Source organism: Aphis gossypii, chromosome 2 (assembly GCF_020184175.1).
Source record: "Aphis gossypii isolate Hap1 chromosome 2, ASM2018417v2, whole genome shotgun sequence".
In the NCBI taxonomy this organism is placed as follows: Eukaryota; Metazoa; Arthropoda; class Insecta; order Hemiptera; family Aphididae; genus Aphis; species Aphis gossypii.
In genome coordinates, this window is record NC_065531.1 from 73,099,834 (window position 1) to 73,126,244 (window position 26,411).

At 30.6% G+C, this 26,411-nt stretch overlaps 1 long non-coding RNA gene across 1 annotated transcript; it reads right to left on the reverse strand.

The window, feature by feature from the left end:
- Positions 1-2,402: 2,402 nt before the first annotated feature.
- LOC114124855 (uncharacterized) lies at positions 2,403-24,822 on the reverse strand. Its single transcript, XR_003592484.2, has 5 exons — positions 24,619-24,822; positions 18,695-18,882; positions 12,733-12,905; positions 4,081-4,355; positions 2,403-3,391 (listed from the first exon to the last, which is right to left on the reverse strand). It is a non-coding gene; the product is annotated as an uncharacterized LOC114124855 (long non-coding RNA).
- Positions 24,823-26,411: the final 1,589 nt, after the last annotated feature.

A 26,411-nucleotide genomic window follows, 5' to 3' on the forward strand; every position in this document is an offset into this window, starting at 1 on the left:
TACCTACATAGGTGAAAGCAAACAGCAAAAGTATACGAGAGTTTAGTGTGTGTGCATAATAACACGGCAAATATGCGAGGATATCGTTTCGGTTTTGCAGGATATGTCTCTCGCACGGTCCGATTGTTATACTTGTACAATACGAGTATATGATAAATATATATATATTATATCCTTTCGGTTTTGTGGCTAGGACGACGGGAAACACTTTTTCATCACTTCCCGGGCAAAAGTGCAGTTTCTACATTTTATACAATACAATACACACACACACACACACACACACACACACACACACACACACACACACACACACACACACACATACACACACACATATATATATATATATACAATAATATATGTACAAGAGTGTATGTGCGTGTGGCGTGCAGACGACGACGGGTCCGTTGAAAAATGAACACAGCCCGAAACCGATTAATCAAACGACGACGAGGGTGCGGGACCCCCAAACTTCTCCCCTCCACTGTGACCAGAAATCGTTTAAACACTATACGATCGTTTATTCCGGATATAGTACATATATTTCTATAAATATTATACATATATTTGTTCAGTAGATATGTACATAAATAATATGGAGTGTATATTTACCTATAATATGGAACAATAAATTACAACGTATCCCGTTGTACTGTTTCATAATATTTTTTACAAACAGATGGTTATTTGTTTCATAATATAGTTTATCATATGTTTAAATAAATAATGATTTAACTGACCCTCGTTAAGTCAACAACATTCGGGAGTGCCCCAATAACGTCCAACGTGCTTAACGATGTATACTAAGGGATAATAATAATATCAAGCAAGAAAATCTTGCCATTAAGGCAAAGAAAATTCAAATGCAAGTTTATTGTCTATAGGTAAAAATAAAATACAAAAAATAAGAATCAGGAATGCTCTATAACAATGCCTGACAAAGTACCAACACTTTTTTTTGGTTGTATTATATTATGTAATAATTGATGTCTGTTTTGGTTGTGCTATTAAAAATTAAGTTATTTTATTCAGGAAGTTAATATTAAACTCATTTAAGAAACCTCATTAAAAACGTTTTTAAATAAATCACGAGTTAAAATGTTGTAACTAAAAATACATTTATTATGATGCAGTAATAAGATTTGGTCAAAAATAATGCATGATGCAATAATTATTATTATTAACTGACAAACTAGAAAATAATTTAAAAATAAAGTAAAATAACTGCTGTATTTAATAATAAATATTATAATATACTAATTATTTATAGGGTATTTCATAAAGAACGCAGTTTTTAATTTTGCTATAAATCAATTTTATTTTATAAGAAATACATTATTAATGATACATATTATTTCACTATGACTTGAGGTTTAACTGTAAAATACAATATCGTGCATATGACCCCCTTTGGCCCCTCTAATCACTCGACACGCAGTGACTCTTTTATCACTCCACTTGCCCAAAAACCACTCCAAACGGTTACTCGCTGTAGATGCATTTGTTTTTTCATGCTTACCCTTGGGTTTTCATTTCCCCAAATTTGACGATTTTGTTTATTGGCATATCCACTAAACTAGAAATGTACCTCATCACTAAAAATTTTTTTTTCTCCACAAAATCAACAGGTCATTAATTCGTTAAAAATCAATTAACGAATTAAATTGTATACCGCTCTATGAAGACAAATAAACAAAATTACTATCACTAAACACAATAAATAAAAACTTCAACAACCATAATTAATGACAGAAATTATAAGAATAGTGCTACCGACCTAACAACAAAAAATTATCCAGCATTTTGAAAACTGCGTTCTTTATGAAACATCCTATATTATCGATAAAATACTTCATCTATTACTACTCGTATAATATACCAAATATTTATGACACTGTAGTCATTAAAGTTGAAAGATTTTTCGTTGAGCAAAAAAAAATATAAACTTTAGTATGATTTTTTTACCCTCATTTATAGTTAAGTATTTATCACTAATAAGTACAGTTACTTTACATACCTTTATGTACACGGTGATACTTTGTATTCGAGAATGTTCTCCCTTAGCTCTAATTCATTTCCATGTTGTTCGTGAATTATATTCCCGTAAACTTTTCAAATGTACTTCAGTGACGAATTTATTTATCATCTGTTTTTAATTTACATCTATTAAATGTTTGGATTATGCCAAATTATTTATTACAGTCAGATATTAGTTACAAAACGGTACACTGGAAAACAATATCTGTAATTTTAAATTTTGATTATTAATAAAAATTGTAAATAAGTGTGCATAGTATAACATACATAATAATTATATTATTATAATTATTGCTGATCCATATCAATATATTTTATTACGAGTGATATTTACAGTTCAATAGAGTATTTAAATTTTCACGAAATTGTTTCAATTATTCTCTGTATGTTAGATAACTAGGATTGATAATCAATATTCTTGATTATTTGTTATAAAAATGTATTTCATATTTCAAACTTTTATTAATTTTTAGATATCAGTGTAATTTCTGTTCTTGTATATGTAATATGTATATTGAAAAATAATTCGCCGATTTCAAAATATTATTCTTACTTAACAATTATTGTAATTTGTAGTATGTATTATAATATGTATGCATTAGTTTCGTTGAAACATAATCGAAATGATTTTTCAAATGATATCATTTTACGCGTCGTTTACCATTTATACTGTAATAAGGTCAATTCAAGAATGCTGAACCATGTAATTTGGCTAACATAAAAGGTCAGGTAATATTTTTAGAGGGTGTTCAAAATCACCCTCATTGCTTAAATTGTATGGTCTTCATACATCTACTCTGATCATATTATTAAAATTCTGAACAACATAATTTCTGATGGCTGCAGTTAAGTCAAATTCCATATTCAAAAAATCATATTTTTGGTTATACAAGGCTATTCGATTTTGTAAAAAAAACTTTCACACCGTGTAAAGTTTTACCATAACTATTCTAAAAACGCTTTAATTGAAACTGCTGATATAATTAAAATACATTTTAATTTGGTTAGCAATTATGCAGCATTTTATTTGAAATGTGTTTATTATGATGTTTTGCTTATTTACTTAAATTATTTTTCATGTATAAAAAAGTTAGCAGCATGTCATATATTTGCATAATTGGACAGAATATGCAACGTCATAAATTGAAAAACCATTCGGTACACCACTCAGCGATATTATCGGACGACATAATTTGACGAGTATTATATTGTTTTTCGCTTGTTTTAATTTTAATAATTATTTTTATCGAACATTTTTAACAAATTATTTTGTTAAGTGCTTAACTTCCGAAATTGAACTAAACGTTTTTATTTTTTGCTTCTCTTATTTTCCAGATCTTTGAAACTTAACCTGAAATTTAAAACGGTTCTTTAATAATATTAATTTATTGAATATTCGTGACCTTTCATTACAACTGTATTTTATAAATAATTAGTTCTAAAAAGATTATTGATATGATATTTTTTAAATTTATGTTAACTGAATCATAATATTATTGAGTTATTTTAATTTAATAACTTAATCAACGGTTACTATATAATAACTTTCTTGATAATTTTGGGTTTTATTCGGTTTGTATACAACAATAAGTATTGCAATTTAAAATGAATACTACGTATGATGTATGTATTAAAAATATTGAACAGACACGTTTGGGGGGAAAATTCGATTTCTAACCAAGTTGATGACTAGATTTTCGAATAATACGGATTATAGGAAACTGAAAAAACTAAACAATAATCTAGTGTTTCTCGACCGGTGTATTGCTGAATAGGGCCAAATGTGTCACGGAGTAATAGATGATACAAAATATACTAACAGTTTTGACACGATTTACAAATACTATTAAGTATTTGATGTAATTTCTGTGGTGGTTATAAAATTAAGTTATCTGTTATCGACATATTTTACGCATTTTATAGGTATTACCAAATTATTCTTATTTTTTTTTATTTATTATGTGTCGCAAAGTATGAACTATTAATTTAAGAGTGTGTGGCCATAACACAAAAACTGAGAAACACTGCAATAATCTATACCTAGTAATATAGATTTATCTGTATCATTTCCATTGGAATTCCGAGTATATCTCCAACGTCATCGCCCTTCAGTTTTACACGTGGAACAAGATTAGGATTATCCTTAGTGTACGGCCCGAGGATACAGCTCACGTGTCAGAATTTCATGTATACATATTATATTGGTAAGTACAACACGTGGATTGAGCAAGCGGTTTTACTTGTTTCGTTACGCGGAATTCTGCTTTTACACGGACACGGGACACGATCATATCCCATCGACTTATTTTTTGACCCTAGAAATGACACATGCTTTATATTAGGTATAGTACTATGTAATACCTAGAATAGCTGGTATTTATTATACGAGGCGGGTCAGCTTGTATCTCATTAAAGTTAACACTGCATGAAAACGTTTTATAAGACACGACGGACCTCGACGTGCCATCATAATATTCACTGTAGGTACACTTAATTTTGGATCTACTTGGACGTCTGTTTTTTTTTTGTTCACTAGTATAGAAGCGTAGTTAATGCGTAAGTACATATTACGAGTTTAATATAATAGGTATATAAATTAAATAAATACATCAATAATTTATGGTATGCATCTCTGATGGCGGTCATGTCATACGATCGCTATGATCTCATGATTTAAGATTGTGGAAAGCTTGATTTATTTCAACAAAACAATCTCACTGTGTAAATATAATCGAATAAAAATATAATTATGGATAATACATGGAATTTGCAGACGTGAACTAATCTTCCATATTATGAAAAAATCATTTATCAATCGAATTTTTTCTTAATAAACATGACATTAATATGAGTAAAAGATTAAAATTAAAAGTTTTAAATTATGAAAATATTGTTTGAAAATTTTCAGTTAATAAAAAAATTCCCACTGTCATTGCCTAATAACAATTATCTAATAACGAATAATCAATACGTGTTAGTGATATTTTGGTCACTTATATACTATGTATAATATTATAAATTATAATATTATGATATTATGTAGGTATTATATTGTGTGTGTACATGTTAAACAAAATCTCGTGATTGGTTGTATACCAATAAACGGTAACGTCTGTCTAAAGAAATAAAATAATATTATTTTCAGAAAAATCGCAGTGTTTTAACAAAGGATGATCCTTTTTTTACGAATTTCCCCACAAAACTTTTTTCGAATGTACTATAGCCAAAAGTTAATTGTACAGTAAATAAATACATTACACTCTTATACAGTATATATATATGTTTATATAATTTAAAAAGTGGCCAAAGGCGGAGAATATGCTAAATTGTCTTTGTTTGCGAGCAAATACTGATAAATGTACTTCAACTTAACTCCAAATTTTAAGTCTCGGAATGTTGAGAAAAAAAAACAACTAAAGTTGTACGGGGAAAAAACAATATTTGCATACAAAAATGGTCCACGTTACATCAAACAAGTTATTCAGGTCAATATAACAACGTCTTTATTCTGGCATTATTATAATGGTTTACTGTTATTATTTACATTAAAAATCTATACCAGGAACCGTAAATTTACCACCAAAAACATATTTTATGTATTGTTCGTATTTATCGAGTTCATTATATAATCAATAAAAATAATAATTGTAATATTAATTACAATAGTAATAAAATAACAATATCAATAATTATTATACCGTATTGATATTTGTTTTTTTCACGACGCGTAATTATATTATATACTTATAGCTATAATACAACACTGTAACACCATATATATAAATCAAAGTATGAAAAAAATGAATATAAAAAAACATTTACAGCTTTTAAAGAGCTGTTGGTAAAATAAAAAATAAAAAACTTGACTTATAAATTTTTAACGCCATCGCTTCTGAGAGAATAGTCCGTTTTCTCATCTATATATACATACAATATTCGATTTGAAGTTTTAACGAGATAACTCTTCCCCCATGCCCCATCAATCGTGACATTCTTACAACATTCGTCTCAACAGTCTTTCTCGTCCAATACATACCTACTAAGAATCCTAAGTTAATTTACAGACATTCCTCAAAGGATAGATATTTTTATATATATTCCTCTTAGAGATTTCGTCACATAAATTTTTTATCACATAGTTTTTAAAAGGAATTATGTAATAATTAGGGCTGTGAATGTAATGCACTTAATCCTTAGTTTTATCATAACAATATAATACATAAAAAAAAATATATTGGAAATAACGATCTAGCAGGAACGTATCCAGAGTATTTATTTTATATGGAAGGGGGCCTTTTATATTTTAAACGTCGTCTTATATAATAATAATATAACAAGACTGTTGAACTACATAGTTTACCGCATATTAATCAAAATAAATCATTTTCAACTGACAATATTTATATATAAACTATTGCTTCATTAAAAAAAATTAACACTATTTAAGTTATAAAATTTAAAATATTATAAATTTATAAATAATTAAAAAATATTAAGTACATAATTACCTATTCAAACATACAAATCAAAAATCATTAGACAAAACCTAATTTTGTTTTTAAAAACCTGTCAATCATTTTTTTGTTACAATAAATTTTATTGCAAAGTATGAATAAGTATAAATGACAATTATGAGAAAAACGACTTCACATTGTTAGTCAGAGTGATTAAAAATTACCAAGTTATAAATATAAAAACTACACTACATGTAGATACAATGGTACATGTATGTGTATAAATATATTGTTTCTACTGAATACAATTATTGACATAAGAATGTCGATGTCGATTAGGTATTAGATACGAGGAGAAGAGGATTAAACTGTAGGTAAATTAAATTTACTTAAAATTAAATTAAATTAAATTTACCCATAGTAAATATAATATTTTTTTTTATTTTTACATAGCAACCGGTTGCTATAAACAATCACCGTCTCGACTAGTAACATTCTCGATGTCGCACAAATTAACAGAAAGACCCACAGCCATAAGACATATACATTATACATGTTAATAATTCGAAAACCATCGTGCATATTTTTACATATAAACAACAGCAAGAGCTCAATTATATAATTTTTATTATTGCTTAAAGTAAATGTGATGATAATAAAAAATTACATTTTTTTAGAAGTTTGAATGGTGAGCATTGCTCTATTTGCTCACATTGTATTCCACGCCCGAGTTCTAATGATTATAATATTATGTTAATATGTTATTATACTGTGACTGAATCATGACATAGTGTGTAGAACAAAAATTAATTTTCAGAATTGTTATAAGTATTTAAATACTTAAACATTTCATTAAGGAGTACAAAATACTAAAATCTACCCTTCAAACTACACTTTAACGCTAAACGCTGTAATGGAATTTTGTCTGTTGACTTTATTTCCAACGAATTTAAACCTTATAATGTACAATAATTGTCGTATCATAAAAATATTTGCATATTATCAAAACAAAAGAAAACACCCAGCTTGACAGATATGACGATCCCAGAGAGCTCTCGTGAACAAGTATTATATAAGTGTTTAAAAATTAAAAGTAGATATTTGAAATATTTATTAAATCGTTGATTTTATGTTTGCATTTAATAACTACCTATTTAAGATACGTTCCGAAAGTATTTTTTTTAATATTGATTTATCTTCGGTTATATAGGGTAGTTTGACGATTGTATAAAATGGAAAAGTTTAAAGCCGTCGGCGACCCGTCCGTTCGTGAAAACGAAAGCCATTTCACTTATATAACCGTGCACGGCCACCACCTCACCCTCCGGCTGTCCACGTCCGTATACAACGACGCGAGAGTTATCCGCGTTCGAGGCACGCCTCGGATGGGCCATAAAACCTATTTCCTCGGTACACTAGGGAAAATAATCATACTGTCGTATTCCGTATATTATTATACGCGTGTACGCATCACAAGACGCAAACCACGCACTCGACCAGACGAAGATGTGTGAAGGGATGGCGTAGAAATGGTTAGTTAAATTATTAATTGACCTAACTGTATCAGCAACACTTCATGACTTCATCGGTCCATAGCCGTCTCAGCCAACAGAACTGTACTCGATAACTCGTCGAGTTACTCCAATCTTCCTCTTTTTTTTTTACCGTTTTATGAATCCTAAAACGACAAAAAGCAAAAAAATAAAAAGAATATTGTTATATATTTGTTTAACGTTTCGTGAGTACCGGTGAGCCGCGTCCATGCTCAACATCCGGTAGCCGACGTGCTGTCCGATCTGACCGGTCGGACGGTATCGAAATAAATGTTCTCCTACCCCACAACATATGTCCACCACAACACTTTCACTTGAACAACACGATTGTGAAAAATGTAGTATAAATGACTTCGCCTTACACGATAGTGCACTCTCGGTCTCCTTCCCATTTTTATGTCCACCTATCAGAACATCCGTCAAGCTCGACTTCCGAGAAAAGTTAATAGCAGTAAAGAAGGCAATAACGTAAATTTAATGTTTATGCCTGATATGTGGTCTTCAGCGCTTTTAAATATAGGAAAGAGTCCTATCAGATCTAGTTATATCTTAGAATATGTCACATAAAACGATTATAATATTATTTAATTAATTTTAATTTTGTTTCTATTATTTTATTTTAACATCATTACAATATTATACAATATTAACTGGAATTAGATTTTAATTGACCTATATTATGTTATTAAATTGCAATCGTTTAAAATAACGATAATACATATTATATAGTGCAAGACACTTTATTCTGTTTGGTTATCATTGGTTTTTAAATTTTAATCTTATCCCGTCCCGCCGCCGCTAAAAGGACTCCGCGAAAAAGGCGTCCGCGTCAGGAGCTTTTGCTGCTGCTGTTACTGCAGGTTGGTTTTCAAGGGATGCCTGCTGCAGAAGGGGTGAGCATCGGGTGCAAGAGGAGCGAGGATTTAATTTACAGACTATACCGCGGCCACGGGACCTTTCGTTCGGAGACGGAGCCGGGCGCACAATATAGGAACCGAAAAACCACAATTCCTCGCGGACAGACGCACTGGGAATATCTACATTCCTATTTACTATACATAGCCGTGTGTGTGGTGGGCGGTGGCGGACAGACCACCACTACGGTTTACGACTTTCTGTCCGCCGGATAAGTCTCGGCCATTTGTTACACCATGGTGCCTATCCAGCGCATCTCCCACGGGGAATCAAGGTGGAGGTTGTATTTGTTCGCGTTTCTATATTTTTTCTTTCTTTTTCTTCTCCTCTCCACCCTATCTCGACACTGTCTCTTTCTTCTCCTTTTAGTTTTTGTCTTCCGTCGGTTCGTTTTTATTTCTACCCCAAACCCCCTCTATAACTTACATTGAAAATAATACGCATATACGTATATAATATATAGTATATATATATATAGAATTGTATTTTCGTACACACTATAATATATTATTATATAGGTAGGTGTATATTATATATATATATAGCTATTAGCTATATATGGAGAACCGATATTCTCCAAACCATTTGTCTTGCCATCCACTGCCGCCACCTGCCTATCGGTCTTCGCAGCGGTATAAGTCGTCCGCGCTTTTATATATATCGTATACGTAGTTCGTTGTCCCCGCCCAACACCTCCTATATGAGTATATTATTATCATACATGCGCCGCCAGATCGAAAACGAAATCAAAAAAAAAAAAAAAATCCACACACACATATCTCATCTATACACATAGATTATGTATATATACATAATGTACGAGTAAGCGCACATAAAAAATGTAACCCGCGATTATTAGGGCGTTTTGTCTGTGTCGCCGGCGAATCGGTCGCGCACTTGTCTCGAACTCGCGAGAGCGGAATTCCACCATTCCTGTTCAACCATCGATTACACATAGAAATATATATATACGGTCATTCGCATGTATATAATACTTACCTATATGTAATATGTATGTATATATGATATAAGGCGCGGCGACGAAAAAATGCACACGCACCGTATCTCTGCGCAACAATAATACGCGTATATAATGTGTCGTACACAATATACGGAACGTATGAATAGCATATTTTTCATGTGCTCTGGTTTCGCTCGACGTTTGCAAAAGACGGTTTATGTAGATGCGGCGGAGGGGGTGAACGATACGTTTGTGCGAAGTGAATGATGCGAAAATTCGAACGAAACTCGCCGAGGCATTAGAGCGCGCTAACAAATGTTTCGGGTTTCGCGTACGCTTTCCGATTTCGAGTAAATCGATCAGGGACCGGATGTATATAATAATAATATATCCCTGAGTATGTGTAGATACTGTACACACTACACAGGTAAATTTTATGTCACGCATGCGTATTGTATTATGATGTTTATCATTTTATTTGTTTCACCAACACGCCATACAGTCGCGTGGTTATTTCCGCCGAGTTAGGTGCACGATGTGTTATAAATTACAGGTAGGTATGTTGTTATTATTATATACGGCGTACAGCATAGCAATAATAATATTATCATTGTAATTATTGAAGTAATATAACAGAATGACACGACATCTACCGTCACATTTAGAGGCTAGGACATTGTGACTGTATAGACGCATGAAACCTCAAATCAAAACAAAAGCTAGAATCTTACAAAGTGGAATACAATAGAGAATTAAAAAATGTCCACTATAAAAAGAAGATATAAGGATACATTATAAATTACACTAGTACAGTTGTACCTACATATTAAAATATATAAATGTATAAAATATTGTTTTTACGAGGTCGTACATATTTAAAACAGTATTAGGTATATTTATCAATAATTATTACATATGATAATATGTATTTATTATTTATTATAAGGATCTATAGTCTATATTGTATATGTATATTAAAAAGTAGGTAATTTCGCTAGAAAATATCATTGAGTATATGGAATATAATTTCACACGTTAAAAGTTCCAATTATACCCACGAATCATATCTATGAGAGAACCCGTATAAATATACTCTAGTATCATAATATATATCGTAAATGGCTTCCCAAATTCATACTTTTAAAGCTTAAAACTATTATTTTTTAAATTATTACTGTATATTTTCAACTTAATCTCATTTATTGTACATAATCGTACGTACACTCGTATTATGAATAATAGTATACTTAATTATGTTTATCTTATTGGATTTGGCCTGTGTTATAATTTAAAAGTTTTGATCAAAAAGAAAAAACAAAAGATAGCATAAATTAATATTATGCCATCGTCATCACAATATCATCGTCGTAGGGGTCGTTTTTACTTGTAAAAATTAAAAATACATAATAATGTAAAACACATAATCAAAATTAGAGTTCTAATCGTATAAATGATATTTTTTTAATGAATAAATTTCCGTTAATCTTAGTGTCGTATAATACGAATTCAACATAATTAAATTTGTATATTATATCCCGCAATTGTTCAGCATACAACAAACCATTATAATGGCTAAGACAATGAGTCGGTCATTAAAAATTACTTATCCTTCGCATTTCTGTACATTATATCACGCAACGACGAGAGAGTACGTATACGGAGTTTACTTAGTTTTTATTCTCTTTCTATTGTATATGCATAACGTCGCATTGTTACCTGTTTTTAAGTGTTTTTTACAGCATTTTTTACGATTTGAAAAAAAAAATTCGAACAATGTAATATTATATTTCCGTAATATTGTAAATGTATAATGTGTGTATTGATTAATTATCACTTGAAAGTTTTCAATTTAAAACCTACATAATATGTTGTTGTTTCTAATTTATTGGCGGGAATATTCGTATACAATGACGTAACATAGGACGATAAGGTGCGGGGGCAGGCTGATCGGTTAAAAGTTAATTTTCCGATAAACGGTTAGGTTAGGGTACGTCATATTAATGATTGATGTGTAAGTAATTCACGACGACAGTCTCCACTATATAAACGGGTGTTGAAGTTATTGGTTTAACATGTACATGTATATGATGGTAGGTGCTGTTTTGCTAAAACTTCACCTTTCCAGTTTCGACAAAAATATTTTAGACAACTTTAGTCATTTTACAATAAATTAAGCCGGAAAATGATTTTTAAGAAAACTTTAGAAAATTATTGTATGTCATATCATATTATTATTTTCTAATCATTTTTACACTTACACATGATTTTTACAAACTCATACCTATTAATTTCATCAGATCTATAATAGGTATAGGTTTTTTATTACATTCTTGTCTTTTCTTCTTTTTTTTTTTTTTTTTTGCTATGGAATTTCAAAGCTATTAATTTTGATATACTTCTCTCTTCTCTGTCTAAATGTCATCTAGCATAATATTTAATCAACTCATTATTGATGGAGGATCAATATAATTTTTAGGATAATAATTTGTGGTGTTTATTTTGAAACAATTTTATACAGGTTTCAATATATTATAAAATATTATTATAAAACCATTTTCAGCTCATTGATTTTAAAATTACTAAAATGTCTTCAGTTGAAACACAAAAAGTTGAATTTGATTGAAACATGGTTGCAACACTGTATTTGAGATAGCCGTCGCCACTGAATACTCCTTATAGACATTATAATATAAAGTCACCTTATTACTTATCCTTATAATATACACGTTGTGTCGATTTCCACTAGATTGCGTGGCCAATGGCTTAATTTCGAGAGGAATACAAGCTATATATTATAATATGTACTCACAGTTTGTATTCAACTTACGACTTGGACGTAAGAAAGTAGAAACAATGAACAGGGGACTGCCAAAGTTGCAAGGTTCGAAAACAACGAGTTATAAATTACTTTGGACACGTGGAAGTGGCAGTCCGATATTAAATCGGTGGCGAATCCGCAGCAGCAGCAATCGTGTGTATATACTGTGGCATAAATACAAAAGACGACTTTAGTACTTTTGGAGGAGGTGTTATTCCGCAGCAGCGAAAAGGGTTTGTGCATACCTACCTCTATAATAATAATAATAATAATACATAGTAGCTGCGAGCTTCATCAAATACCTACGGCCGCCACTGTGGCTATTATAAATATTTCGATATTGCAAATTCCGCAAGCTCACTTTTAGGTATGTACACTATTAAACACAATCATTCTTTTTACCCGTCCACAACAACGTACATATACCGCACCCCTCGTCGACACAACACGCTACGTCCTTATTGAATTATAGTGATGTGCGTGTTTGTTATTTTTATTGGAGTTATTTTAGTAAGAGATAAACTGTGTAGATGTATATAAAATATATTATAATATGGGCTACAATATTCATATTATGAAATAAGTATGTAATAATAAAAACAAAAAATAAATGAAAATTTAGCAGCACATGTATTACATTCACATAACAAATCGTATATAATTAATATTTATCTTTATAACTTTTGTCCTTTATATATTTTATATGATAATATTAAGATTGTATAAAACTGCAATCTGCAGAGAGTGTAGTGGCGGAGCATGATCTGAAAAGATCGATTGACTGATGAGAATTAAGTTAGAATATAGTTTGAGTTTATATAGTGTAATTGATAAATTATTAAACCACAAATGAATATACTGATATATAAGATAATAATCTTTCACTATAAAAAAATAATTTGTAATTATTATTACTGTAAAATAAAGAAATTATATGTTTGTGATGCGTATGGAATAATATTTAATGTTTAATTATTTATTTTGCATCTTTTTCTCAGAATTCTAAGACACGTGTATTTTTAAGTATAAATATTTCGTTTTAATAACATAATATCAAAACTGATCTCATAAGAGACATTTATATAGTATTACTGTTTTTTTACAAGTGCCCATGAATAAATCTATTACGATAAATTGGTATTTATACTATTTAATTTTAATCGAAAAAATAATTTTCCGGATTCGTATTATTAAATATCATCGTTTTGAATAATTTATAGATACTCACATAAATTTGCAATGTAAAATAAATTCCTAATCGCGTCACTGGGATACACGTATTTCACCCAGCTTACAGGAAGTCTTGCAGACACGACTGCGGCACTGCTGTAGGGGTTGGAAAGCACCAAAGCCACGGGCGGGGCTTGCGGAAACAATCGCACATTGCAATGTTCGGAATAAGTACGATATTATATATATATATAATATATATGTATAAATATTTATATATGTGCGTACACTTATGTATTGTTATGGTATAGCCGGTATGTCATCTCGGGGGTGCGGTAAGACAATGACGCCACCGTGCCTCACCACTGTGCACCCTTCAAACACTCCAAACACTCCGACCTGCGTCCGAACAACGAGCCCGTTCGGTCCAGCGACACGACTCTCACTGAATCACATAATGTGCACCGTAATAACAATAATATAATATACCTACGCTCGTAAGACGCGTCACGGACAGAACAGGCAAGGATCTTGGGTGTCCCGAGTATATTATAGTGCATGCCATATGAAACGACCGTTAAGTATTTAGACATATTTTTATGGCCAAGAGATGAAAAAAAAAGTTTAAAAATATGAGGAAAAACGGTGCATTTATATATCGTGATAATAATAATATATACTATTATTATACCATCGTGGAACTTTGCTGTATAATATATGGTATACGCGTGCTATTTTATTATGCACACTCGAAACTCTACCCATGTCTATGATTTACAAAAAAAAAACCTTGTCGGCGAAAAAATATTCCAAGCTATTATATTCTTATAAAATATTATTCGTATATTATAACGATGGAAAATTTAATGACTAAATTATTATGAACTATTTTTATTTGATTTCATCCTTTTTTTTTTGCCGATTCCAATCGAAACTTACGTTAAGTGTGTGCAGTGTCCATGGTTCGATGGTTTCGCGGGGCATCAGACGAACGCTGTATATATGATTATTATAAAATAAACTAGTGAATGATATTCACGTTCTCTGCTATTCACATCGACTAATCACCCGCCGACCACCGCAACGCACACTTTGTTCGTCGAGAGGTGTTTAATAATAACGCCGTCGAACCCATCGGGTGACGATAGCGATGATGGCAAACCCTTTGCAGCAACCAACAAAATAATAATATATAATAATTATAATACTACTGGAGATGAGGAATCCACAGACTATATAGGTAGGTACCACTCAAACGCGGGCACCACAACCGACGAACGGCACTAGGACGATCGTCGACCGGAAACCCTTTTATCAGTTCCCAATTAAAACACTAGTGCACTGCACGAAGTAGGTGTGTTGTGTTGTATTACTATGTATATTACGTTGTCTGTAACTACTCGATATTATTATGCAACGTACATTCTAATCCAACGGTTATGATGAAAGCATTACTTATTCAATATATTATAGTTACATGCTTCATATTTAGATATATATACTGCTCAACAAAATGAAAAGCAATAACCAAACATCTTTATAAAATTAATATTATTACCGAACATTGATTATTTGTGAGTGTATGTATGGTGGGGGAAAGTTATTTTAACCCATCAAACCCATTAAATGAATTTGATGTATTTACCTCAATGTTTCCCAACTGGTGGTCCATGGACTAATCCCAAGTGGTCCACGAATGAAAAAATTTAAATTTAAAAAAATGAGCGAAATTATACTTTATATTTTTTTTATTTACGACTTAGCGCCCAACAGCCAGATAATACACTTTCGCTACCGATAACAATGTATACGTATATGTAACTATAAAATAAGTATAAAAAATTAATGATATAAAGAGGGGGAGGATTTAACTCAGGTCGTGGTCCGTGACGGTGAAAAATTTATAAAAGTGGTTCATGCCTAATGTTGAGTTGGAACCACTGATTTACCTGCATAATATCACTAAATACTTGACAAATAAGCAGTAAATGATATTATATCCGATCAGTAAACGAAGTTTATGTTGTACAAGTTATTGTTTATATTATGTTAGATAAATGTATGAGTAAGATGTAAAAAAAAAAAGAAAATAGAAAAATCCATTTTATAAATATATATGTTTTTATAGGTACTGCCTTTTATTAAGGGTAATAAATATATCTGGATGACATTGTCATATTATATTGTATTTAACTTAAACTTTCTAGTTTAATAAGTTTCGGCTCTTCAAAATAAAAATATTTTAATTCAGCTCAGCGACTATAGAGTATCTTAAATTTAACACTGATAATGTCGAAAAAAAATGCAAAGTACGAATATAAAATTGTAAATTATACTACATAATTTTTTTATACGTTTTTCTAAATTTCATAATATATTATTGATTTGTTTTGTATTATGGATTTGTTTCTAAAAATTTGCAAATTAATATTATTTTTTGTGCGTTCAAATGTTCATAATCTATTTACATTCCAAAATTACTTTAATATTTACTTTCCATTATTCAAACCAATAATAAAAACGCTATTTAAATTCTGAAAAAAAAATGAAACTATAATCGATATTAATTTCATACCTGTGTCAAATCAAGATGTGTTCTTTAAATACTCAAGTTTGAATAATTTAAACTGCCATTATTCTAACCTAGCTAATGATTTATTATAATTTATTTAAATAAGTATACATTTTTCAGATAAAAACAGATAAATGGTAGAGTCTAGGGACTAGAACTCTAGGATACCCCTAATACTTTGGATGGACTTAATACTAATTAACCGATCGCTTTATAGATCGTTAAAATATGTCATAAATAGTACGATAGTATGTGTTATTATATTTACGTACGCATATTAGAATACATCTATATGGTATCACGGTCGTAAGTAAATAAGTCTAAAAAATCTCACATGACGTCGATTAGACTTCAATTAAAAAAACGTATAGTTCGTGCTGAAAGCCCGAAAACCTCTAAAATATAAACAATATAGGTAAATATACGTGACAATAAAATAACAAGTAAAAACTAAAAACTTACAATAGATAAATTATATATACACTTGTACAAATATATTATATATATATAAATATACAACTTGCAATTTTATATGGATGCATTTTATAATAATTTAAAGTATAATTATGAGATAGTAGATTTTTGTTTTCGTTTCCGAGGGGACTGGATTTCTTTGAAAATATTTACAACCAAAAACAAAGATATAATATTATAGCCCATTTTCCACCCATTTTCTTCCTGCAAATCCCGTCTCAGATCCAAATAAAGAGTAATGGCTTTATTTTATATTAGGTACACCGTTATGCGTGCGATGGTATAAGCTTCAAATGCTTACGTTATACGTTATTATTATTTTACGTAGGTACACATAAGTAGGTATAATGCGGCAAACAAACGAAGCATGTAATTAATAGATATTTTATATGCATTATAACCATTCAAGAAATAAAACTTAAACTGTGTTAACTACCTAGTTGGTTTGTTTTTATAACTTCACCGTTTTGACGATATACTTAGATAAGCTGCTTAAAAAAATTAAAGCTGTGAAAGTTTCTGCATATCAAGATATTGTATACTCTGTATACAAAATCAAACCATAAACAGCTTTTAATTATATACTCAGAAGGAAATAATCGTCAAGTTTTTTAAAAATTCTGACAATATGTGCACCATAATAAACGGCTAACTTAAAGCTATATTTATTTTCAAACTAACTAGCAAACTTTTATTTCGGTCGTTAAGATTTTTTTTTAGTAGGAATAAGAATAAATAATTACGAATTGATCTCATCCTGTATTATTAGATTATTTTTCTCAATTTGCTAGTCAAATTTATCAAACCATTTTCGTTTATCTGTATAAGCATTATTGAATGTTTTTGAAAATAAAGTAAATAATTAATATTTTACCTAGAATATACCAGGCACCAGCTATAGTAGAAGAGAACCTAAAATCAATTCGTATATTAGATGACGTATATTATACCTAACCTTTTTTCAAGTATATCTTACTCATAGATATTATGTGTATTAACGAAGTATATTTATTATATAAAGAAATACTATTATCAAAATATATATATATATAAACAGGGTACATAAAAATATATACACTAAAAACAGGACAAAAGGCGTCCTATTTGAAGTTTGTTGAGACACAATGTTCAAAAAATAATAAAATTATTTTAACCTAACCATGAGGCGAGTATTATAAGCTTACGTACCACCTAAATAAATACCTACCATATCTATTTATTGGCAATTTTATCCACAACCTCCTCCCAATTTGCAATAACTATCGCACTTATAAATTTAATGTAATACACCACTCATCGTTGTTCCGTATAATAATATAACATTATACAGAACAATATACATATTATATATGTATACAAAATATTATTATATGCACGTTAACTTTGGCTTTATCACACCGCTGTAACACAACGATATACATTTCACAATAATAATAATAACATTATTAAACTCCGCTGAAGCGTACTGTGGCAGTGGAGGAGGGACTTTTGTAGACTAGCGAGTGTTTATCATATTATATAATATTATATTGTATATTACTATGCGTCAACGTATACATATATTGTTGGCTACAACACCCGAGGTATTGAGATAACGTTGTAAGAAATAATTACTGTACGATTGCTGGTACCAAACACATAATAATAATAGTATGTTATTATTATATTACGTACATAGGAACTACACGATGGATCTATTTATGAATCGTTTGAAATAGTATTATTTTTTTAAGGTACCTGTACAGCTATGCCAAATGGTATGTAGTGGTCCCGACGTATTAACCGCCAATCCAACCAGTTAGAAACCACTCCACGTCTCGTCTCCTTGATTTTAAACACATGAATTTATCCATCAGTTCACACTAAATTAAAATATAAACTGGCGTCAACGATTCATCGATATCGATCTTCAGTGTTTCAATAATCTAGAAAAAATAGATATTTAAAAAAAAAAAAATAAATAAATAAAACTTTTGTTATTTATTTTTATTATTTTAAGTCAAAAATGCGTCCAAACAAATTATTTATTTTATAAAATATTAAAATTAAAAATACAAATCTTTAACAGTTTTTCATTATAATTTAAAATACGTACTCAATCAATTTGAGTACAATATTGAAAATAATTATTTATACCAGCTACATAATTATATTTATTATAGTACGACAAAAATGTGCATAACATAATATCTAATTTTATAATTTATGTAACCAAAACTATAAAACATCATTTTTACGTATAACTACCCAAAATATTTCACTTAATCTAAATTAATTTTTTTTTATTCTTGATATATTTTAATACTATTAAATAATACTAAAATAATATATTTTTTTAATGTACTATAAAAATGTTTATTGATTGATTTATGCATAATTGTTTACGTACAATTGTCACTACCTTTAACAGGTACGTCTATTTGTCGCTATCCGGCGTTTAAATTACCCATAGTTTTGAACATCTTTTATTAGTCGTATACGAAAAACCATGAAGTTTATACACAATAATTGAAGCATGTATATTTTTAGCCGTTTTCGGTCTAATGTTTATTTTCCTCAATCACGCCATTACGGGAGTGACGCGGTGACAACCATCTCTATACATAATACGTAATAATAATAATAATAATACATGAGCTCACGCGCGTGCATATTATTCTATACGCGTTATTTACACGACCATTCCACTGCGCCCTAGTGTATGCACTTACACGCATTCACAACACACTATACGATGCCGAGAAAATCGTCGTCGCCTTTACACACACACACAATAATATATTTCAATTAAAGTTTCCCTTTCGGGCGCAAAGTTATCGGCCAGACGGAGACGAGGAAGACGACGACGACTTACACATCGGCGCCCCTCTTCCCGCTGAGGCAAATAGTCACGCACGACGAGTCGGCGGATGTATTCGGTCGGACACGCAGTAATGGCACGCTAATTCCTGTATTCGTATTAAACGGTGTTAACCCTTTTGCGGTGGCCGTGGCGCCCCGATCTCCTACCCTACCGTCGCCGCGTCACAGCCTCCGAAACAGATAAGAACTTTGGCGACGACACAACAATAGGACCATCACCAGCAGAGCACAGTACACACATATATATATATATATATACAAACACACTCAGTGCTCGCACACACACATACACACACATTTACACGGGCACGCACATTTTACATATTATACGCACACTCTACGAGTATAGCGTTGCACACCCCCCCCCCACCACTCGATGGCACAAAACTCGACTACCCTTTTTGTGCGAGCCGCGCGAAGAAGTGGCGTCCCGCGACTTTGGCTAGCTATAGGTCGTCGTCGCCACCTCCGGTTTCCTGCTAACGCGCCACCGCAGCGGCGGGTGGGTTTTAAAACCCTTTTCCTCGTGCCCGTCGCCATTAGCCTAATGCAGTGCCCGACGCTGTGTCTTGTATTATATGTGTGTGTGTGTGTGTGTGTGTGCGCGCGTGAATGTGTATTAATATATTACACTGTGTGCACACACACACATATATTTTATACGCGACTGTTACGGGGGCGGCAGCATTCGCGATAAATCGCGAGACGGGTCGTCGCGCGTTCTATATCGTCTCGCCGGAAGTCGTGAGATTTGGGTTGGAGGTGAAGTCAGTGTTTTCTCTGTCATACACTCACATGCACACGAGCGCACACACACTCAAATATATATATATATATATATATTAAGTGTGCCCCTCTCGGATGCCGTGCTAAACTATGCACGGACGCATTCCCCGCCCACCGACCGTTCTCCCACCCCACCTACCAATCACTTGTTTGACGTAAAAACAAACCAGACTTGGCCGTTTTCGCACTTGTGCGAATATTATATACTCTATTACCTACATGTGTATATGTATAATTCAGTTTGGCCGTTTTAATTAAAAATTCATCGCTTTCGGTGCTGCAGAAAACGTTATTATTATCATTATATATATTACATAAGACATTACGCACGTAAATCGCATTTTAACGTTAATCTAAAACGTATACACACGCATCTGTTGTAAACGTGTATGACCGCCGCCCGGAGTGAAAAACTACGAATGTGTACCTATGTATATTATTGTAATACAGTATACGCAGTTGCTATATTGCCCAACGCCTAACACCCTGCAACCGGCCGTTACATTATAAAAAAATATATTATATTATTATTATAGTCCGGCGAAGGAAAAAACATGCATACGATTATTGTTGCTCCTCGCCGCGCGAAACTGTTTCGTAACGGTGGCGTGGTCGAGTGTGAAAACTCAATAAGTTTTTCGAGAGTAATAATATAATTTTACAATATATCATAATCACACACTATTATTTCGCAACGTTATTGACTGTGCGTTTTATGTGAAATTTCGTCCGTAAAAAAATCCGTTGGAATTATTGTTTTGGCACATGCGTATGTGTGCGTCCGTGTGGATGTGTAACCCCATCTGTGCCTCCACAAAATCTTTTTTTTTTACGATAAAAATAATAACACTCTAATAGTTTAATAGTTATATAAAGAACAACAATAAAATTATGATATATTATTATAATTTATTATATTTTCTGATTTACCTAGTAAAATTATAATAACAGTAAAAGTTTTAAATTTTTTGATTTTTAGTTTTGATATAATTATTATCGAGTTGAATTGTATAAATAGGTATATTAAAGTTTACAAATTGATGAATATATTAGATACTATTTTTAAAAATTTAACTGAGTAGTTCATTGATTTACAAAATATCACTTCGACTGTAAACGCGTAGACTATTACCGCGGTATACTGTCATCGTGATGATCAAATTTCAACGAGCGTTGAGATGTTCGAGTCGATCCAATCGGTTCATTTTTGGGTAATTAACCCCTAATACGTAATCAAACTCATGATCTAATAGCGACAATTATATCTTAATGATGAAGAAATGGTTTTAATATTTTTAAACATTAAGTTTTAACCATTATATACGCCGTAGCTATATCTTTCAGATGTTATACACCGTCAAGTGGCAAGTCGTGTTCTTTTCGTATTCCAATGCAATAATACTATTATAAACCGTCCTCTCGTTGTTCCCGCGAGCACATGATTCTCAATTCTTAATTTTTACAAGTAATTATAATATTAATAACGTCGACTAATTCAACAGTAAACACTGCGAGACACGTGATCGCTCACAATATGTTAAACCTCAAGCGTATACGAAGGAATGTACACCGAACAACCAATCGAAAAATTCGCTAACGTTTCCCAACATATATGGGCACACCTATATGTACGTAAATTATTTATTTTATTAATTGTGTGATTACAGTGTGATGAGTACTCGAACGGAGCTTTGGCAACTGTCGTCTTACGCATTAAGCGCTGATTGAATCCACCTAGAGTGGGCACCGACGCTTATAAGTCCTTGTTTTGATATTTAACTAAGATCACGTTCGCGACGAGCGTAAGTTATTTACATATAAAAATAATAATAATGAATACAGTGCACGCCGATCGGTCAGAGATTAGTTTTGTTTGCAAAACATAAATAAAATAATTATTATATCAAATTTCAACGCCGTGATCGGCTATATAGGATATAGGGACATAATATCAAGATGAATGAGAGTACGAAGTTTTCTTAAACATACGCAATATATTTTTAAATACACGTCATGACTAAGGCCTAGATCTCTATGCAAAGTGCATTATTTTTTGGATACTATAGAACCACTTTTTTCAAGTATAAAATGTATGTAACACAACTCAAAGTTAAAAGTTTCAAATTTGCACTTTTTATACTTTTCAAATCATTTAATTAATTTTTAGCACATAATACATTAAAACATTTTACTAGTAGCTTTTATTGTAAATTATAATATTTTAACTCTATTAACTTATCAAAAAATGTAGTTTTCATAATATTTGTTTTATAATAGTTTCTCTGTCAATAAAAAAAATATTAAAAATGGCAATGATTAAACAACCGTTTTCCTATAGCTTACGAATATGTTGTTATATATCATTAACACATTGAGAAGTCATTTTTAGGATGGTCTTGGTTTTTTTACTACAGTTTTTAGTGCATTTAAATCTAGATTCTAGTCATGATGACTTCTAACAATATATTAATAATGACTAATTATTTATCATCATAATATTTTATTTCGCGTCTACTAAATATATTATGTTATAGGTATTATAGGTAGGTTATGGCACTCACAGTAGTAATAATATTGCAACAATAATAAAATACATCACTACCTATATGTAACTTTTTACAAAGTCATTGGTATCGTTTTTTATGTTAATGGTATATTATTATTCTATCCGTCGAAACGTTTTACTTGCACGTATAAAATTGAATGTACCTACTATTGAGTTGGTCACGGACGCTTGTCAAATTTAAAACACGAAAGTACAACAATAAGTAATAACATTATTATTATTAGTGCCAGAGCCGTCAAACTCCCATACCCTCATCCATCGACCGTCGACAGGCCGCGCCGCCACGCGACTGTGTAATGAATAATATTTGAATACGATTTATATATTATTTTTATGTCTCGTTTATATTACGTCGCTCTCTATTGTTGTTGTTGTTGTTTATATTGAAATATAATGTTATTATTATGATCTAGAATTTAAACTTTGAATATCGCTCCACGCACTGCCTACCGGTAAATTAGTCGATTCATAAATAAATAATATATATATAACTATACTATTTCGCTGAATCAATTACCCCGACGACAAAGACGACTACAGACTGTGTATATAAGTAATAATAATAATATAATGTGTATAACCGTTAATTATGCAGTGTGATAAACTTAGTTTTAAAGTCGAGCAGAATAAATTATAAAAGTCTCGGTCGACTTTTTAACTTGTTAATGTACTCACGTCACCAGGTAGATGTGTGAATTATAATTTATAATTTATATTGCCGACGCCGCACACTTGTTGCTTTGAAAAATTATACACGTGCACTATACTATATTATGACTTGTTTATTTATGTCTTAAAATATGTACAACCAGACGAGAAAATAATATCAGTTTCCAATGATTTATTTGTTTTACTTAAACGAAAAAAGTGCATTGTAATGCAGTAATCGTGATGAAAGAAAAAAAATTTAAAAAACGAACAAATTGAATTTTATATTCTTATTAAACCATTTGAATCTATAAGACTGTAACTTAACATAACTCATAAGATTCTTATATCATTATTTTAATTGTTATTATAGAATATTATAATCAGAGACTGGAATCATAATCGTTTCAGTTTACATCAACAGATTCGGCGAATAAAAAAAAAAGTTACATTTCATTTAATTTACCATAACATTTGCTTCAACTCAATATTTTTCATTCGCAGTAAAAAACATAATATGAATGTAAATTCAACATTTGAATAATAACTATATCAAATTTTAGTATAAATAAAATAAAAATCATGTAAATTATCATAGTTTCTATAGAAAATCGACTGAAGTAAGTTATTTTTAATTTAAACATGCAAAATTCAAAAAAAAAAATCTGACTCAAAATATCATATTTGTGATGAAATTTCGATTCTGTAAAATATTAAAAAAAAACTTCGACTCAAGAACCATTTGTACTGTGCAGTTTGGTACTGAAATAATAATAACAATAGGAACCTAAAAACTAACCTTTGGTGAAGATGATTATGTAAATGAAAAGATCGCAAAATCGACTAGTCCATAGGTGGTATGGCCAATATAAATAATGATGATTTCGTACGCTGACTGTACTAATATTAACATTATAATAGGTGTTATTATGTATTAATACACATCATACTAATAAGTACGTATTGCGATTTGTAAGAAAGACATTTTTGGAATGATATGACGACTACGAATGTTGACATGACAATAATATAATAATCCATATTATCATAATAATATAATATGCTACTCCTCCAACTTACAAAATATAATATATTGTACGAAAATATTTGCATTGTTATAAGTAAAAATTCAGGTAACCTACACGTGCAACAGAATGACGATTGATCTACTGATTGTATAATAACATTACATCAAAGCATTGTGACGATATGAGCACAAATAATTGTGTTCACGTGAACGAAAGACGTTAATTCATGAACAATATTAATGTACGATATGTATAGTGAAAACAACAACATGGTTAGAAACACTTGTCACTCGTAAAAAAATGAACAAATTTGATAGGTACTCAGCATAATTGATTATTTGGTGTTTAAATAGTTACCATCGCTGTTATTTTTAAAATAAAAATTGAGTTTTGATGTTATGTAATATGCCTTACAATGACAACTATAGGTATATCTACGTAAAATATGAGTTTATTTAATAACGTTTTAATTGCTCAAATAATTAAACGACCATTTAATGATAAGTACTGTAGGTGGAAAGAGAACGAAATTTTATTGATAAGCAATGTTTTAAATAAATAATAATCGATTTCATCGAGAGTATCATAAGTCAAAACCATAGGTGCATAGTGTAGATATGTAAAACCTTTTTGTACCCGCATGTTAAATAAAAAATGTTGAATTTTATTTCCCCTGCGTGTCAACTTATTTAATGGCCCTTTTTTAAAATTTAAATACAATTTTACATTCGACGAATGTTGACAGTTGCGCGTGTTACTTAAAGAGCGTAAGAGTGTCACTCCCTGACATGCGTGTCATAGATTTGCCATCACTAGCATAGTTCATACTAGTTAGGTTGATAACTTATATACGCGTTGCTTCTCAGCGCACCCTAAATTTGAACGTAAAATAAAAGAGTCGAGTATTAGTCACCGTCGAATGGACAGGTAATACATTATATATATATATCTAAGTGATTCCTAAACGATTCAAAAGTGTTACATTACAAATATATTTTACTATAAATTTAGTTTTCAATAATAATACCTAATATAATATAGTAAGATGTAAATTATTTACTTGATATGGTATAGTGGTATATATTATAAACCACTACGTAATAATATTACTATATAAAAACCGAAGTCAACTATTATATTTTAAATATGATAGACGGGTACGCTTTTCAATAGAAAAAAATAAATTAACAGGCATAATTTAGTGATAAAATTTAAATTTTCAATATAACAGACTGTAAATGAATATGGGTACCTAATATAAAAATCAACGATAAACAATATTGATTTTTTCTTTATTTTTCATGGGTTTTTACCGGTCGTAACACAATTTTGGGACTCTGATAATGTTTTTATCTAAGACTAGAAAAAAAAAACCATAACAACACCATTGTCCATAACAAAAATAATATATTACATACCTTTCACACATAATTTTAAAAATTTAAGTGTTCAGATTATTCATTATATATTGATAATTTTAGTTATAATACGGTATCGTATATGTATTTAATTATTTAATTATAATATTGTACTCAATAGTAATTTACAGTGACACTATAGTTAC